Source organism: Arachis stenosperma, chromosome 10 (genome assembly GCF_014773155.1).
Source record: "Arachis stenosperma cultivar V10309 chromosome 10, arast.V10309.gnm1.PFL2, whole genome shotgun sequence".
Lineage (NCBI taxonomy): Eukaryota > Viridiplantae > Streptophyta > Magnoliopsida > Fabales > Fabaceae > Arachis > Arachis stenosperma.
In genome coordinates this window covers 67,252,887-67,271,444 of record NC_080386.1, presented here as the reverse complement: position 1 = coordinate 67,271,444, position 18,558 = coordinate 67,252,887, and the positions used below count along the sequence as shown (strand labels likewise).

General features: G+C 40.9%; 1 non-coding gene across 1 annotated transcript; it reads right to left on the bottom strand.

Annotated features, from left to right (window-relative positions):
- Positions 1 to 18,171: 18,171 nt before the first annotated feature.
- On the bottom strand, positions 18,172 to 18,275 carry LOC130958256 (small nucleolar RNA R71). The gene has a single exon (XR_009077388.1). It is a non-coding gene; the product is annotated as a small nucleolar RNA R71 (small nucleolar RNA).
- Between the last annotated feature and the right edge of the window lie 283 nt (positions 18,276 to 18,558).

Below are 18,558 nucleotides of genomic sequence, written 5' to 3'. Positions count from 1 at the left end.
ATCATCTCTTTTTCAAAATATTTTCTTTTTGTTAGTTTTTATTTTTATTTTCTCCTACTACTATGAATTCTCACCCCTCTCGCTTCAAGTTTGATTCCAATGTTATTATTAGGAATGGAAACTATAATGAGAATAGGCATCAAGGTTGGAAAAATCAAAGATGGGAGGAGCCACATGGATTTAATCAACCCTCATGGCAACAACCACCTCTAATGGATTATCAACAACCACCACCATACACCTATGAACCCCCTCCTCAACACAACTGTGGACCACCAAACTCACAAGTCCCTTCCGCCATTCACCTCCATATGACCCTAACCCTCAACCACCATACCAACCACCTTATGAGCCATATGAACCATATATAGAACCACCCCAATTCCAACCCAATTACTCACAAGAACCACCACTTCAATATTCACCATCTCCATATCCATCAATCCAAGAGCACTATGATACTATTTATGAAAGCCGAGTGCATCAAGAGACAAAGGATCGTCTCAAGGAAACAGTGGATCGATGTCAGGCAACCATTCATCAATTGGGGCAAGCAATAATGAGTCAACTAGCTTCCCGACGTTCAGACACTCAAGGAACCCCCATGGCTTCATGTGGGCAATCTAATGATGAACGTAGCATGAAGGAGACACTAGAAACTCCGGTGGACAGTACGAAACATGACTTTGTACTGGAACAAATGGAGGAAGCTGTAATTATCAAAGAAGAAGAATTGGTTGAAGACTTAGGAGATGTTGAACCTCCATGGGAAAGTCAAGTCATAGAACCCCCTTCCAAGATGTTTGAAATTGATGCTGAGGAGGGTGTGCAACCTCCAAGGCATATCACAGTTGAAGACTTGGAAGAGGTTGATCAAGAGATGGAGATTCAAGAAGAAGAAGCACAACCTCCCATGCCCTTGGAAAGCAATGAAGAGGAGATTGAATTGAAAGAGAGCTACCAAGAGGAAGAGGTTGAAATTGAAGAAGTTTGCAAGGAGGTGGTAGTTATCAGAAAAGAACACAAGGGAGTGAAGCTTGCAATTTCATTAGAAACACCTCCCCCTAAGTCGCCATCATCCTTCACAACATTCAAGTGGGTAAAATTCATATCCCTTAGCTTTCTAACCCCACTTGAATATAGGCTACTGGAGACGGATGGTCAACTTAGAGCTCTTTGTGGCTTCAAGAGTAAGAGGAAGATGGTCAGTGGTAAGAATTGTCCTATAAGGTTCATCGTGGTTGGAAGCTTTAAGTTTAAGAGAAAAGGTTGGTATAGAGCTCAACTGAATGGGTCTAGAAAGTTGTTTGGCCGCTTACGTGAGAATTCAGACTGCTTGCCACCCGGATGGAACAATATTGCTCAACCAAAAGACGGGTGCAAAGGCAAGGTCTGGGACCCCGGAATCCATTCTACCAATCACCACTCTTGGGGCCTTGTCACTTGCTTTAACTTACTTGAAGGCTTTCTGCGCCTAGTTTGGGATCCCGGAGGACACTGGAATCACAAACATTGGTGGAGATTCCTGGATGAGTTCAAGCACAAGCCACCATAACAGGAAGCTCACCAAATGTCCAACTTAAGGACTTTAACTAAAAGTGCTAGGTGGGAGACAACCCACCATGGTATGATCGTTCATTTTTCATTTTTATTTAGTTTTATTTGCTTTTGAGTTTTATTTTATTTTATTATATTGAACCTGGAGTTTTGCATCACATTCATATTAACAATGCATTCTGCATTTTATTTCAAAAAAAAAAATTGCTACGCGATGCGTGGTGCACGAAATTGCAATAACACTTTTGCAATCCCGCACAACTAACCAGCAAGTGCACTGGGTCGTCCAAGTAATACCTTGCGTGAGCAAGGGTCGATCCCACGGAGATTGTCGGCTTGAAGCAAGCTATGGTTATCTTGTAAATCTTAGTCAGGATATCAGAAATTATCAGGATTGATTGTAAGAAAAGCAAAAGAACATGTAATGGTTACTTGTACTGCAGTAATGGAGAATGGGTTGAGGTTTGGAGATGCTCCATCTTCCGAATCTCTGCTTTCCTACTGTCTTCTTCATCAAACACGCATGTCTCCTTCCATGGCAAGCTCGTGTAGGGTCTCACTGTTGTCAGCAGCTACCTCCCATCCGCGCAGTGAAAGCTAATGCACACACTCTGTCACAGTGCTGCCAATCACCGGTTTGGTTCCCTCCCCTACCGGAATAGAATCACTCTTTTGCGTCTGTCACTAACGCTCAGTAGGTTACAGGTTTGAAGCACGTCACAGTCATTCAATCATTGAATCCTACTCAGAATACCACAGACAAGGTTTAGACCTTCCGGATTCTCTTGAATGCTGCCATCAGGTCCTGCCTATACCACGAAGATTCCGATTAAAGAACCCAAGAGATAACTACTCAATCTAAGATAGAACAGAGGTGGTTGTCAGGCACGTGTTCATGGTTGAGAATGATGATGATTGTGACGGATCATCACATTCATCCGGATTAAGAACAAGTGTTATCTTAGAATGGAAGCAAGCATGATTGAATAAGAAACAGTAGTAATTGCATTAATCCATCAAGACACAGCAGAGCTCCTCACCCCCAACCATGGGGTTTAGAGGCTCATACTGTGGAAGGAACGTGTACAAAATGTTATAAGGTCATAAGGTACTGATTACAATGTAAAAAGGTCCTATAAGTAGTAAACTAGTATCCTAAGGTTTACAGAAATGAGTAAATGACAGAAAAATCCACTTCCTGGCCCACTTGGTGTGTGCTTGGGCTGAGCAATGAAGGAAATTCGTGTAGAGACCTTTTCTGGAGTTAAACGCCAGTTCTCATGCCAGTTTGGGCGTTTAACTCCAACTTTTATTCCAGTTCCGGCGTTTAACGCTGGAATTTCTGAGGCCAGATTGCTACGCGGGTTTGGGCCATCAAATCTTGGACAAAGTATGGACTATTATATATTGCTGGAAAGCCCAGAATGTCTACTTTCCAATGCCGTTGAGAGCGCGCCAATTGGGCTTCTGTAGCTCCAGAAAATCCACTTCGAGTGCAAGGAGGTCAGAATCCAACAGCATCTGCAGTCCTTTTCAGTCTCTGGATCAGATTTTTGCTCAGGACCCTCAATTTCAGTCAGAAAATACCTGAAATCACAGAAAAACACACAAACTCATAGTAAATTCCAGAAAAGTGAATTTTAATTAAAAACTAATAAAAATATACTGAAAACTAACTAAAAGATACTAAAAACATACTAAAAACAATGCCAAAAAGCATACAAATTATCCGCTCATCACAACACCAACTTAAATTGTTGCTTGTCCCCAAGCAACTGAAAATCAAATAGGATAAAAGAAGAGAATATACTATAGACTCCAAAATATCAAAGAAACATAGTTCCAATTAGATGAGCGGGACTAGTAGCTTTTTGCCTCCGAACAGTTTTGGCATCTCACTCTATCCTTTGAAGTTCAGAATGATTGGCATCTATAAGAACTTAGAACTCAGATAGTGTTATTGATTCTCCTAGTTAAGTATATTGATTCTTGAACATAGCTAGTGTATGAGTCTTGGCTGTGGCCCAAAGCACTCTGTCTTCCAGTATTACCACCGGATACATACATGCCACAGACACATAATTGGGTGAACCTTCTTAGATTGTGACTCAGCTTTGCTAAAGTCCCCAATTAGAGGTGTCCAGGGTTCTTAAGCACACTCTTAATGCCTTGGATCACAACTTTATTTCCTTCTCTCTTTTTTTTTTTTTCTTCTTTTTTTTTCGAAATTTTTTTTTCACTGCTTTTCTTGCTTCAAGAATCAATTTGATGATTTTTCAGATCCTCAATAACAGTTCTCTTTCTCCTCATTCTTTCAAGAGCCAACAATTTTAACATTCTTAAAACAACAAATTCAAAAGACATATGCACTGTTCAAGCATTCATTCAGAAAACAAAAAGTATTGTCACCACATCAAGCTAATTCAACTAGTTTCAGAGATAAATTTCGAAACCCTGTACTTCTTGTTCTTTTGTGATTAAAGCATTTTTTTTTTTAAGAGAGGTGATGGATTCATAGGACATTCATAGCTTTAAGGCATAAACTTTATTAATTTTATTAATTAAGAACAAGACTCAATATAGATATAAGATGAGACTAAAAATAAAGGAAAAATAATAAAAAAAACGAAAAACAGAGGCTCCTAATGATAGAGGTTTCACAGAGTTAGGACTCAACAACCTTGATTTTGAGAAGTGGATGCTCTCTCAGCTTGAGAGGAGAGCTTTTGGCGCTTCAGTTCTTTGATTTCACGCCCCTGCTTCTCTTGTTCCTTCAGCAATTTGCAGATCATGCAGTTCTGATTCTGCTGTTCTTCCTTCAGTTGCTCCATAGTCTCTTGCAGCCTGTTGATGGATGCTTCTAGGCTGGCCCAGTAGCCAATTTCAGGGAATTCAGGGAGGAACTCACGCGCCCTCCTCTTGATAGAGTTGTCTTGCACTTGTCCTTCCATTGACTTCTTGGTGATTGGATGTTCAATGGGTACGAACTCATCTACTCCCATCTTTACCCCAGCCTCTTTACAGAGCAAGGAGATCAAGCTTGGGTAGGCCAATTTGGCTTCAGTGGAATTCTTATTTGCAATTGTGTAGATTTCACAAGCAATCACATGATGCACCTCCACTGCTTTTCCAAGCATAATGCAGTGAATCATCACTGCTCTCTTGATGGTGACCTCAGAACGGTTGCTAGTGGGCAATATGGAACGCCCAATAAAGTCTAGCCAACCTCTTGCAATTGGGTTGAGGTCTCCCCTCTTGAGTTGGTTTGGGACACCCTTAGAATTGGTTATCCACTTAGTTCCAGGGAGACATATGTCCTCTAGAACTTGATCCAACCCCTTATCTACTCTCACCATCCTCCTATTAAAGGAATCAGGATCATCTTGCAGTTGAGGTAACTTGAAGATTTCTCTTATTTTGTCCAGATGGAAGTATATAACTTTCCCTCTGACCATGGTTCTGTGGGTATGGTAAGCGGTTCCAGTCATTCTTTGCTTATCTGTTAGCCACAGATTTGAATAGAATTCCTGAACCATGTTCCTTCCAACCTTTGTCTCAGGATTGGTCAGAACTTCCCAACCTCTGTTTCGAATTTGCTCTTGGATCTCCGGATATTCATCTTCTTTCAGATCAAATTTAACTTCCGGGATCACTGACCTCAGACCCATTATTTTGTGATAATGGTCTTCATGTTCTTTGGTTAAGAACTTCTCTTCATTCCAAAGATTCTTTGGATTAGCCTCTTTCTTTCCTCTTGAGTTGGTTTGTTTTCCCTTGGGAGCCATGATATGATGAATCTTGGCTTAGTGATCACGGAAAAGCACACCAAACTTAGAGGTTTGCTTGTCCTCAAGCAAAAAGAAAAGAAAGAAGATAATAGAGAGAGAGGGGGGGAGAAAATTCGAATGGTGTGAGGAAGGAGGGGTGAGGAACGTTCATTTATAGAGTGGGGGGAGGAGAATTTCGAAAACAAAAGAGAGATTTGAAAGGAAATTTGAAAAGATATGAAAAATATTTGAGAAAAGGGTGAGTTTTTGAAGAAGATTTGAGATTATTTGAAATAGATTTGAAGAATGGTTTTTGATTTTTGAAGATTGAAAGTGAATGATGAATGATTGAAGTGTGATTTTGTAGAAAAGTATGGGTGAGAAAAGGAAAGTTTGAAAAAATCTGATTTGAAAACAAAATTGTGGTCCCCCCACCTTTCTGGCGTTAAACGCCCAGAATGGTACCCATTCTGGCGTTTAACGCCCACTTGGCACCCTTTTTGGGCGTTTAACGCCCAGCCAGGTACCCTGGCTGGCGTTAAACGCCAGAAAACCTTCCTCACTGGGCGTTTTTCTGAACGCCCAGTGATGCTGCACACCTGGCGTTAAACGCCCAGAATGGTGCCCATTCTGGCGTTTAACGCCCAAAATGGCATCATTCCTGGCGTTAAACGCCCAAAATGCCCTTTACTGGCGTTTTTTCGCCAGTAAGCTCATTTTCTCTGCTTTTTGAGCTGAATCCTTCTGTAACTCTGTGAATTCCTTCATTTTTGATACTTGCCTCTGTAAGAACTAATCATATACCTTCCTAATGACTGGGTTGCCTCCCAGTAAGCGCTTCTTTACTGTCTTTAGCTGGACTTCTGCTGAGAATCACTCAAGCCTCAGTTTTGAGCACTCCTGCTCAAAATTTCCTTCAAGATAATGCTTGATTCTCTGTCCATTAACAATGAACTTCTTGTCAGAATCAATATCCTGAAGCTCAACATATCCATATGGTGACACTCCTGTAATCACATATGGACCCCTCCAACGGGATTTGAGTTTTCCTGGAAAAAATCTGAGCCTAGAGTTGAAGAGCAGAACTTTTTGTCCTGGCTCAAAGACTCTGGTTGACAATCTCTTGTCATGCCACTTCTTTGCCTTTTCCTTATAGATCTTAGCATTTTCAAAGGCACTGAGTCTGAACTCCTCTAGCTCATTTAACTGGAGCAATCTTTTTTCACCAGCTAACTGTGCATCCATGTTTAGGAATCTGGTTGCCCAGTAGGCTTTATGTTCCAGTTCCACTGGCAAATGACAGGCCTTCCCATACACCAATTGGTATGGAGAGGTTCCTATAGGAGTCTTGAATGCTGTTCTGTATGCCCACAGAGCATCATCCAAGCTCTTTGCCCAATCCTTTCTTCGGGCCATTACAGTCCGTTCCAAGATTCTTTTTAGCTCTCTGTTAGAGACTTCAGCTTGCCCATTTGTCTGTGGATGATACGGAGTTGCCACTTTATGGCTGATTCCATATCTGACCATAGCAGAGTATAGCTGTTTATTGCAGAAATGAGTGCCCCCATCACTGATTAGCACTCTGGGGACGCCAAACCTGCTGAAAATGTTTTTCTGGAGGAATTTCAGCACAGTCTTGGTATCATTAGTGGGTGTAGCAATTGCTTCTACCCATTTAGATACATAGTCCACTGCCACCAGAATGTAGGTGTTTGAGTATGATGGTGGGAATGGCCCCATGAAGTCAATTCCCCATACATCAAACAATTCTATCTCTAATATCCCTTGTTGAGGCATGGCGTATCCGTGAGGCAGGTTACCAGCTCTTTGGCAACTGTCACAGTTACGCACAAACTCTCGGGAATCTTTATAGAGAGTAGGCCAGTAGAAGCCACACTGGAGAACTTTAGTGGCTGTTCGCTCACTTCCAAAATGTCCTCCATACTGTGATCCATGGCAGTGCCATAGGATCCTTCGTGCTTCCTCTCTGGGTACACACCTGCGGATCACTCCATCAGCACATCTCTTAAAGAGATATGGTTCATCCCAAAGGTAGTACTTGGCATCTGAAATTAATTTCTTTCTCTGCACATAACTGTACTCTTTGGGTATGAACCTCACAGCTTTATAGTTTGCAATATCTGCAAACCATGGAGCTTCCTGAATGGCAAAGAGTTGCTCATCTGGGAAGGTCTCAGAGATCTCAGTAGAAGGGAGGGACGCCCCAGCTACTGGCTCTATTCTGGACAGATGATCAGCTACTTGGTTCTCTGTCCCTTTTCTGTCTCTTATTTCTATATCAAACTCTTGCAGAAGCAACACCCATCTAATAAGCCTGGGTTTTGAATCCTGCTTTGTGAGTAAGTATTTAAGAGCAGCATGGTCAGTGTACACAATCACCTTTGATCCCACTAAGTAGGATCTAAACTTGTCAATGGCATAGACCACTGCAAGCAACTCTTTTTCTGTGGTTGTGTAATTCTCCTGTGCATCATTTAGAACACGGCTAGCATAATAAATGACATGCAGAAGTTTGTTATGCCTCTGTCCCAACACTGCACCAATGGCATGATCACTGGCATCACACATTAATTCAAATGGTAATGCCCAATCTGGTGCAGAGATGACTGGTGCTGTGACCAGCTTAGCTTTCAGGGTCTCAAATGCCTGCAAACACTGTGTGTCAAACACAAATGGCGTGTCAGCAGCTAGCAGGTTACTTAAAGGTTTTGCAATTTTCGAAAAATCCTTGATAAACCTTCTGTAGAATCCTGCATGCCCCAGAAAGCTTCTGATTGCCTTAACATTGGCAGGTGGTGGTAATTTTTCAATTACCTCTACCTTTGCCTTATCCACCTCTATCCCCCTGCTTGAAATTTTGTGCCCAAGGACAATTCCTTCAGTCACCATAAAGTGACATTTCTCCCAGTTTAAAACCAGGTTAGTCTCTTGGCATCTTTTCAGGACAAGTGATAGGTGGTTAAGACAGGAGCTAAATGAGTCTCCATATACTGAAAAGTCATCCATGAAGACTTCCAGAAATTTCTCTACCATATCTGAGAAGATAGAGAGCATGCACCTCTGAAAGGTTGCAGGTGCATTGCACAGACCAAAAGGCATTCTCCTATAGGCAAACACGCCAGAAGGGCATGTGAATGCTGTTTCTCTTGGTCTTGAGGATCTACTGCAATTTGGTTGTAGCCTGAGTAGCCATCCAAAAAGCAGTAATAGTCATGGCCAGCTAGTCTTTCTAGCATTTGGTCTATGAATGGTAAAGGAAAATGATCCTTTCTGGTGGCTGTATTGAGTCTTCTGTAGTCAATACACATGCGCCACCCTGTGACTGTTCTTGTAGGAACCAGTTCATTTTTTTCATTATGAACCACTGTCATGCCTCCCTTTTTGGGAACAACTTGGACAGGGCTCACCCAGGGGCTATCAGAAATAGGATAAATAATCCCAGCCTCTAGTAATTTAGTGACCTCTTTCTGCACCACCTCCTTCATGGCAGGATTTAGCCTCCTCTGTGGTTGAACCACTGGTTTGGCATTATCCTCCAACAGGATCTTGTGCATGCATCTGGCTGGGCTAATGCCCTTGAGATCACTTATGGACCACCCAAGAGCTGTCTTGTGTGTCCTTAGCACTTTAATCAGTGCTTCCTCTTCCTGTGGATTTAAAGCAGAGCTTATAATCACTGGAAAAGTGTCACCCTCTCCCAGAAATGCATATTTCAGGGATGATGGTAGTGGTTTGAGTTCAGGCTTAGGAGGCTTATCCTCCTACTGAGGAATTTTCGAAAATTCCTTTGCCTCCTCTGGCTCTTCCTGATCAGTTTGAGCATCTTTGAAGATGTCCTCAAGCTCTGATTCTAGGCTTTCAGCCATATTGATCTCTTCTACCAGAGAGTCAATAATGTCAGCGTCCATGCAGTCCTCTGGTGTGTCTGGATGCTGCATAGCTTTTACAGCATTCAACTTGAACTCATCCTCATTGACTCTCAAGGTTACTTCCCCCTTTTGTACATCAATGAGAGTTCGTCCAGTTGCTAGGAAAGGTCTTCCTAGAATGAGAGTTGCACTTTTATGCTCCTCCATTTCCAGCACCACAAAGTCAGTTGGAAAGGCAAATGGCCCAACCTTGACAATCATGTCCTCTATTATGCCTGATGGGTGTTTAATGGAGCCATCAGCAAGTTGGAGGCATATCCTGGTTGGTTTGACCTCTCCAATCAACCCAAGCTTTCTGATAGTGGATGCAGGTATTAAATTGATACTTGCTCCAAGATCACATAAGGCTACCTTGGTATAAGTGCCTTCCAATGTGCATGGTATCAGAAAGCTTCCAGGATCTTGAAGCTTTTCTGGTAAGCTTTTTAGAATGACTGCACTGCATTCTTCAGTGAGAAACACTTTTTCAGTTTCTCTCCAATCCTTCTTATGACTTAAGATCTCTTTCATAAACTTAGCATAAGAAGGTATTTGCTCAAGTGCCTCTGCAAAAGGAATCTTTATTTCAAGAGTCCTTAAATAGTCTGCAAAGCGGGCAAATTGTTTATCCTGTTCCGCTTTGCGGAGTTTCTGAGGATAAGGCATCTTGGCTTGATATTCTTCACCCTTAGATGCTGCAGGTTTATTCCTTACAGAAGTGGTTGAAGAAGCCTTGTTAGAGGGATTACTGTCAGCACTCTCAGGTGTCTGATCCTCCCTTGGCGTTTGAACGCCAGGAATGGGTGAAGTTTGGGCGTTAAACGCCAACTTCCCTTCCTTTTCTGGCGTTTGAACGCCAGAACTGGGCAAGGAATGGGCGTTTAACGCCAGCTTTCCTTCCCTTTCTGGCGTTTGAACGCCAGAACTGGGCAAGGAATGGGCGTTTAACGCCAACTTTCCTTCCCTTTCTGGCGTTTGAACGCCAATATTCCTCTCTGGGCTCTTACTGTCCTCAGAGGGATTTTGAACAGTGGTTGGTTGTCCTCTGTCATTTGTTCCTTATTTGGCTTTTTGCTCTTTTGAACAGTGTTATTCAAGGTCTTTCCACTCCTCAGTTGAACTGCTTGACACTCTTCTGTTATCTGTTTAGATATTTGCTGTTTTGCTTGACTCAACTGTAGTTCTATGCTTTTATTAGCAACTTTAGTTTCATTGAGCATCTCTTTAAATTCTGCTAACTGTTCTGTCATCAGGAGTAGTTGTTGATTAAGCTCCATTACCTGTTCTTGAGGATTAGAGTCAGTGACTACTGTCATGACTTCCTCTTCTGGAGAGAACTCATTGCTAGAGTATAGATATTGGTTCCTAGCAACAGTGTCTATAAGCTCTTGAGCTTCTTCAATTGTCTTCCTCATGTGTATAGATCCACCAGCTGAGTGGTCTAAAGACATCTGAGCTTTTTCTGTAAGCCCATAGTAGAAAATGTCTAGCTGTACCCACTCTGAAAACATTTCAGAGGGACATTTTCTTAGCATACCTCTATACCTCTCCCAGGCATTATAAAGGGATTCATTATCCTCTTGTTTAAAGCCTTGGATGTCCAGCCTTAGCTGTGTCATCCTTTTTGGAGGGTAGAAATGATTCAGGAATTTGTCTGATAACTGTTTCCATGTCTTTATGCTTGCTGTAGGTTGGTTATTTAACCACCTTTTAGCTTGATCTTTTACAGCAAATGGAAACAGTAATAGTCTATAGACATCCTGATCTACCTCTTTATCATGTACTGTGTCAGCAATTTGTAAGAACTGTGCCAGAAACTCAGTAGGTTCTTCCTGTGGAAGACCGGAATACTGGCAATTTTGCTGCACTATGATAATGAGTTGAGGATTTAGCTCAAAGCTGCTTGCTTTGATGGGAGGTATACAGATGCTACTCCCATATGCAGCTGTAATGGGGTTAGCATAAGACCCCAGAGTCCTCTTGGACTGATTAATTCCACTTAAGTCCATAATGGACAAAAGGGAAATGAGAATGATTGCAAAGAGATAAATTTTGTTTATTTTTATTTTTTTATTTTTTTATTTTTTTTTTTTGAAATAACCGAAAAAATCAAAATATAATAAAATAAAATAAGAGGAAAATAAAATAAAATTCGAAAATTTAAAAATAAAATAAGATCAAAGCAAATTGAGAACTGAATCAATTAGTAAAAAAAAAGATTTTGAAAACAGCAATTAAGAAGATATGATTGAAAAATTTTTATGAAAGAGATTTGATTTTTAAAAAGAGGAAAGAGAAAAACACAAAAGACACCAAACTTAAAATTTTTAGAAAATCAAACACTAAATTTTCGAAAATTTTAAAGGAAAAACACAAAGAGGACACCAAACTTAGAATTTTTATGAATCAAAAAGGGACTAAGAACATGCAAAAACGAAAATTTAAAAGAAAAACAAAAGCATGCAATTGACACCAAACTTAGAATATGAAACTAGACTCAACTAAAAGACTCTAAACCAACAAAAATAAAACAGTCCTAATCTAAGCAACAAAATAAACCGTCAGTTGTCCAAACTCGAACAATCCCCGGCAACGGCGTCAAAAACTTGGTGCACGAAATTGCAATAACACTTTTGCAATCCCGCACAACTAACCAGCAAGTGCACTGGGTCGTCCAAGTAATACCTTGCGTGAGCAAGGGTCGATCCCACGGAGATTGTCGGCTTGAAGCAAGCTATGGTTATCTTGTAAATCTTAGTCAGGATATCAGAAATTATCAGGATTGATTGTAAGAAAAGCAAAAGAACATGTAATGGTTACTTGTACTGCAGTAATGGAGAATGGGTTGAGGTTTGGAGATGCTCCATCTTCCGAATCTCTGCTTTCCTACTGTCTTCTTCATCAAACACGCATGTCTCCTTCCATGGCAAGCTCGTGTAGGGTCTCACTGTTGTCAGCAGCTACCTCCCATCCGCGCAGTGAAAGCTAATGCACACACTCTGTCACAGTGCTGCCAATCACCGGTTTGGTTCCCTCCCCTACCGGAATAGAATCACTCTTTTGCGTCTGTCACTAACGCCCAGTAGGTTACAGGTTTGAAGCACGTCACAGTCATTCAATCATTGAATCCTACTCAGAATACCACAGACAAGGTTTAGACCTTCCGGATTCTCTTGAATGCTGCCATCAGGTCCTGCCTATACCACGAAGATTCCGATTAAAGAACCCAAGAGATAACTACTCAATCTAAGATAGAACAGAGGTGGTTGTCAGGCACGTGTTCATGGTTGAGAATGATGATGATTGTCACGGATCATCACATTCATCCGGATTAAGAACAAGTGTTATCTTAGAATGGAAGCAAGCATGATTGAATAAGAAACAGTAGTAATTGCATTAATCCATCAAGACACAGCAGAGCTCCTCACCCCCAACCATGGGGTTTAGAGGCTCATACTGTGGAAGGAACGTGTACAAAATGTTATGAGGTCATAAGGTACTGATTACAATGTAAAAAGGTCCTATAAGTAGTAAACTAGTATCCTAAGGTTTACAGAAATGAGTAAATGACAGAAAAATCCACTTCCTGGCCCACTTGGGTGTGCTTGGGCTGAGCAATGAAGGAAATTCGTGTAGAGACCTTTTCTGGAGTTAAACGCCAGTTCTCATGCCAGTTTGGGCGTTTAACTCCAACTTTTATTCCAGTTCCGGCGTTTAACGCTGGAATTTCTGAGGCCGGATTGCTACGCGGGTTTGGGCCATCAAATCTTGGACAAAGTATGGACTATTATATATTGCTGGAAAGCCCAGAATGTCTACTTTCCAATGCCGTTGAGAGCGCGCCAATTGGGCTTCTGTAGCTCCAGAAAATCCACTTCGAGTGCAAGGAGGTCAGAATCCAACAGCATCTGCAGTCCTTTTCAGTCTCTGGATCAGATTTTTGCTCAGGTCCCTCAATTTCAGCCAGAAAATACCTGAAATCACAGAAAAACACACAAACTCATAGTAAAGTCTAGAAAAGTGAATTTTAATTAAAAACTAATAAAAATATACTGAAAACTAACTAAAAGATACTAAAAACATACTAAAAACAATGCCAAAAAGCATACAAATTATCCGCTCATCAACGCGTCCGCGTCGCAGGGTGAAGGGAGAAAATAAAAACGAACAAAGAGTCATGCTGGAGCGTGGCAAGAGGCGTGCCAATGGCATAAATCACCCCACGCGACCGCGTCGCTGATGCGACCGCGTCATATGGGAATAATGGCCTCCCACGCGACCGCGTGACCCACGCGGCCGCGTGACCAAGATTTCGACGTCAAAGTGGTGCACACTCGAAAGTTGTGCGAGAGTGGTGCGGGATTGGTGCTGAACGCATAATCCTTCCCATGCGGCTGCGTGACCCACGCGACCGCGTCATATTCCTTTAAAGCCCACTCACGCGATCGCATGCCCCATGCGATCGCGTCACTTAATTTTGGCACTAATAAGATTTTGAACAGAGAGTTGTGCGAGCACGAGGCTGCACTCGCGCCACTAGCACAAATCGAGTCACGCGATCGCATGACCCACGCGTCCGCAGCGCTTGACCTTATTGTGCACTACGCGGCCGCGTCACCCACGCAACCGCGTCGCCAGCGTCGCACACCTTAACCTTATATGCCAAATTATTTTATCTTTTCTTCCCCAATCCTAATTTTTCTTCCCTCCTTTCTTATTTACTTCCTCTTCCCTTCTTTCCTTTCTCATTCTTCTTATTTTTCTTTTTATTTTATTTTAATTTATTTGCATATCTCATTCATTGCATTTTAAATTTGTGCATATTTTTATTTTCTTTTCTGAATTTTTTATTTTTCCATTGGTGTTAAATATCTTTTCTTATTCAACTGTTGCATCTTTTCTTGAATTTATTTTGGTAACTTGTTTTACACTGTTGGGCACTACTATTTAAGTCAATGTTAATCTTTTATGTTATTTGTATTAATTTTGCATTGACATGAATTTATATTGTCTTACACTCTCTTCCCCATTGTTGTACATTTTGTACTACTCGCATGCCATGGCTTCTATTGTTTTCTCACGTACATGTTGAAGCTTCCATGTAAATGAGACCCTTATCATTTGGCATTAACACCCATACTTTATTTATTTTCTATCTTTTGGGTTACTTTTCTTCTTTTTTCTCTTCTTTCAGGCTGGCCACTGAAGACGGAAAAGGGAGAAACTTCTATAAGGGGAGACAAACAAGTCCATCTGCACAATCCTTGAAGAAAAGTGATGAGCGGATAATTTGTACGCTTTTTGGCATTGTTTTTAGTATGTTTTTAGTAGTTTGAGTTGAGTTTTTAGTATATTTTTATTAGTTTTTAGTTAAAATTCAATTTTCTGGACTTTACTATGAGTTTGTGTGTTTTTCTGTGATTTCAGGTATTTTCTGGCTGAAATTGAGGGACCTGAGCAAAAATCTGATCCAGAGACTGAAAAGGACTGCAGATGCTGTTGGATTCTGACCTCCCTGCACTCAAAGTGGATTTTCTGGAGCTAAAGAAGCCCAATTGGCGCGCTCTCAACGGCGTTGGAAAGTAGACATCCTGGGCTTTCCAGCAATATATGATAGTCCATACTTTGCCCAAGATTTGATGGCCCAAAACGGCGTTCAAAGTCTCCCTCAGAATTCCCAGCGTTAAACGCCGGAACTGGCACCTAAATGGGAGTTAAAAGCCCAAACTGGCCTAAAAGCTGGCGTTTAACTCCAAGAAGAGTCTCTACACGAAAATGCTTCATTGCTCAGCCCAAGCACACACCAAGTGGGCCCGGAAGTGGATTTTTATGTCATTTACTCATCTCTGTACACCCTAGGCTACTAGTTTTCTATATATAGGACCTTTTACTATTGTATTTTCATCTTCTGATCTTTGGAATCTTTTGTTCTTTAGATCTTTTGATCACTTTGGCAGGCTGGCCATTCGGCCATGCCTAGACCTTGTTCTTATGTATTTTCAACGGTGGAGTTTCTACACACCATAGATTAAGGTGTGGAGCTCTGCTGTACCTCGAGTATTAATGCAATTACTATTGTTCTTCTATTCAATTCCGCTTGTTCTTGTTCTAAGATATTCATTCGCACTCAAGAACTTGATGAATCTGATGATTATGTGACGCTCATCATCATTCTCACTCATGAACAAAGTGACTGACAACCACTCTTGTTCTACAAGCAAACGAGGCTCTAATGTTTATCTCTTGGATTCCTGATACACGATGCATGGTTGATCGCCTGACAACCGAGTGCTCGCCTGACAAACGAGCCAGCCATTCCGTGAGATCAGAGTCTTCGTGGTATAGGCAAGAACTGATGGCGGCATTCAAGAGAATCCGGAAGGTCTAACCTTGTCTGTGGTATTCTGAGTAGGATTCAATGATTGAATGACTGTGACGTGCTTCAAACTCCTAAAGGCGGGGCGTTAGTGACAGACGCAAAAGAATCACTGGATTCTATTCCGGCCTGATTGAGAACCGACAGATGGATAGCCGTGCCGTGACAGGGTGCGTTGAACATTTCCAATGAGAGGATGGGAGGTAGCCACTGACAACGGTGAAACCCTTGCATAAGCTTGCCATGGAAAGGAGTAAGAAGGATGGATGAAGACAGTAGGAAAGCAGAGAGACGGAAGGGACAGCACTTCATACGCTTATCTGAAGCTCTCACCAATGATATACATAAGTATCTCTATCTTTATCTTTATGTTTTATTCATCATCTATACCCATTTGAGTCTGCCTGACTAAGATTTACAAGGTGACCATAGCTTGCTTCATACCAATAATCTCCGTGGGATCAACCCTTACTCGCGTAAGGTTTATTACTTGGACGACCCAGTGCACTTGCTGGTTAGTTGTGCAAAGTTGTGTAGTGATCACAATTTCGCACACCAAGTTTTTGGCGCCGTTGCCGGGGATTATTTTGAGTATGGACAACTGACGGTTCATCTTGTTGCTTAGATTAGGTATTTTTCTTCAGAGTTCTTAAGAATAAATTCTAGTGTTTCATGATGATCTGTTGAAGTCTGGCTGGCTGAGAAGCCATGTCTAATCTTATTGGACTGAGGTTTCAACCTATCATCACAAGAGCTTGTTGATTTCTATCAATCTTGCTATTGGAGCAATGATCTGCTAAGGCTTGGCTGGCCATTGGCCATGTCTAGTGTTTTGGACCGAAGCTTTCTTTGAAAGCTTGGCTGGCTGTGAAGCCATGTCTAATTCCTGGACCGGAGTCTTAGACTAACATTGCAATGATTCCTGGAATTCAAACTGAGAATTCTGAAACCTTTATTTTCTATTTTCATATAATTTTCGAAAAAGCACAAAAAAAAATTTTAAAAATCATAAAAACCAAAAATATTTTATGTTTCTTGTTTGAGTCTAGTGTCTAATTTTAAGTTTGGTGTCTTGCATGCATTGTTTAATTGATCTTGGTTCTATTTTCAAGTCAATAGTACAGGGAACTGAAGATTCAGAACATGCAGCAGAGGAATTACACAGAAAAAGCTGGGCGTTCAAAACGCCCAGTGAAGAAGGACAGACTGGCGTTTAAACGCCAGCCAGGGTGCCTGGTTGGGCGTTTAACTCCCAAAAGGTAGTGCATGGGCGTTAAACGCCAGATGTGCACCATTCTGGGCGTTTAACACCAGGATGGCACAAGGGGGAGGATTTTGTTTTCAAAATCAATTCTTTCAAGTTTTCAAAGTTTTTCAAAATCAAATCTTTTTCAAATCATATCTTTTCAATCAAATGTTTTCAAAATCAATTTCTTTCCTTTTTCAAAGATACTACTAACAATTAATGATTTGATTGAACATTTTAAGTATGTTGCCTTTTCTGTTGAGAAAGGTTTAATGTTTGAATCATATCTTTTCTTGTTAGGCAAGTCATTAATTTTTAAAATCAAATCTTTTTAAATTGTTTTCAATCATATCTTTTTCAATCATATCTTTTTAAAAGCATAATTTTTTTATCATATCTTTTTAATCACATCTTTTTCAAAACAGTTTTTAATCATATCTTTTTTATTTCTAATTTCAAAATCTTTTTCAAAAATTACTTGATTTCTTTCCCACTCTTGATTTTCGAAAATTAATTAAATTTTTTCAAAAATGTTTTCACAATATTTCACTTGATTTTCAAAAATTTCTTCCTCTCTTCCCACATCCTTCTATTTATGGAGTACCACTCCTTCTCAATGCACAATACGAACTCTATCTAATTAAAGTTCGAATTCTTCTACCTCTTCTTTCTATTTTTCTGTTCCTCTAACACCTCAAGGAATCTCTATACTGTGACATAGAGGATTCCATATTTTCTTGTTCTCTTCTCTTTCATATGAGCAGGAACAAAGACAAAGGCATTCTTGTTGAAGCTGACCCTGAACCTGAAAGGACCTTGAAGCGAAAGCTAAGAGAAGCTAAGGCACAACTCTCTGTAGAGGACCTGACAGAAATCTTCAAAGAAGAAGAAACCATGGCAGCCGAAAATAGCAACAACAACAACAATGCAAGGAAGGTGCTGGGTGACTTTACTGCACCTACTCCCGACTTCTATGGGAGAAGCATCTCTATCCCTGCCATTGGAGCAAACAACTTTGAGCTTAAGCCTCAATTAGTTTCTCTAATACAACAGAATTGCAAGTTCCATGGACTTCCATTGGAAGATCCTCATCAGTTCTTAGCTGAATTCTTGCAAATCTGTGACACTGTCAAGACTAATGGGGTTGACCCTGAGGTCTACAGACTTATGCTATTCCCTTTTGCTGTAAGAGACAGGCTAGGACATGGTTGGACTTACAACCTAAAGAAAGCCTGGACTCTTGGGAAAGCTAGTCAATGCCTTCTTGGCAAAGTTCTTTCCACCTCAAAATTGAGTAAGCTTAGAGTGGAAGTCCAAACCTTCAGACAGAAGGATGGAGAATCCCTCTATGAAGCTTGGGAAAGATACAAACAATTAATCAGAAAATGTCCATCTGACATGCTTTCTGAATGGAGCATCATAGGTATTTTCTATGATGGTCTCTCTGAACTATCCAAGATGTCTTTGGATAGCTCTGCTGGAGGATCTCTTCATCTAAAGAAGACGCCTACAGAAGCTCAAGAACTAATTGAAATGGTTGCAAATAACCAATTCATGTACACTTCTGAAAGGAATCCTGTGAACAATGGGACTAATCAGAAGAAAGGAGTTCTTGAGATTGATACTCTGAATGCCATATTGGCTCAGAATAAAATATTGACTCAACAAGTCAATTTGATTTCT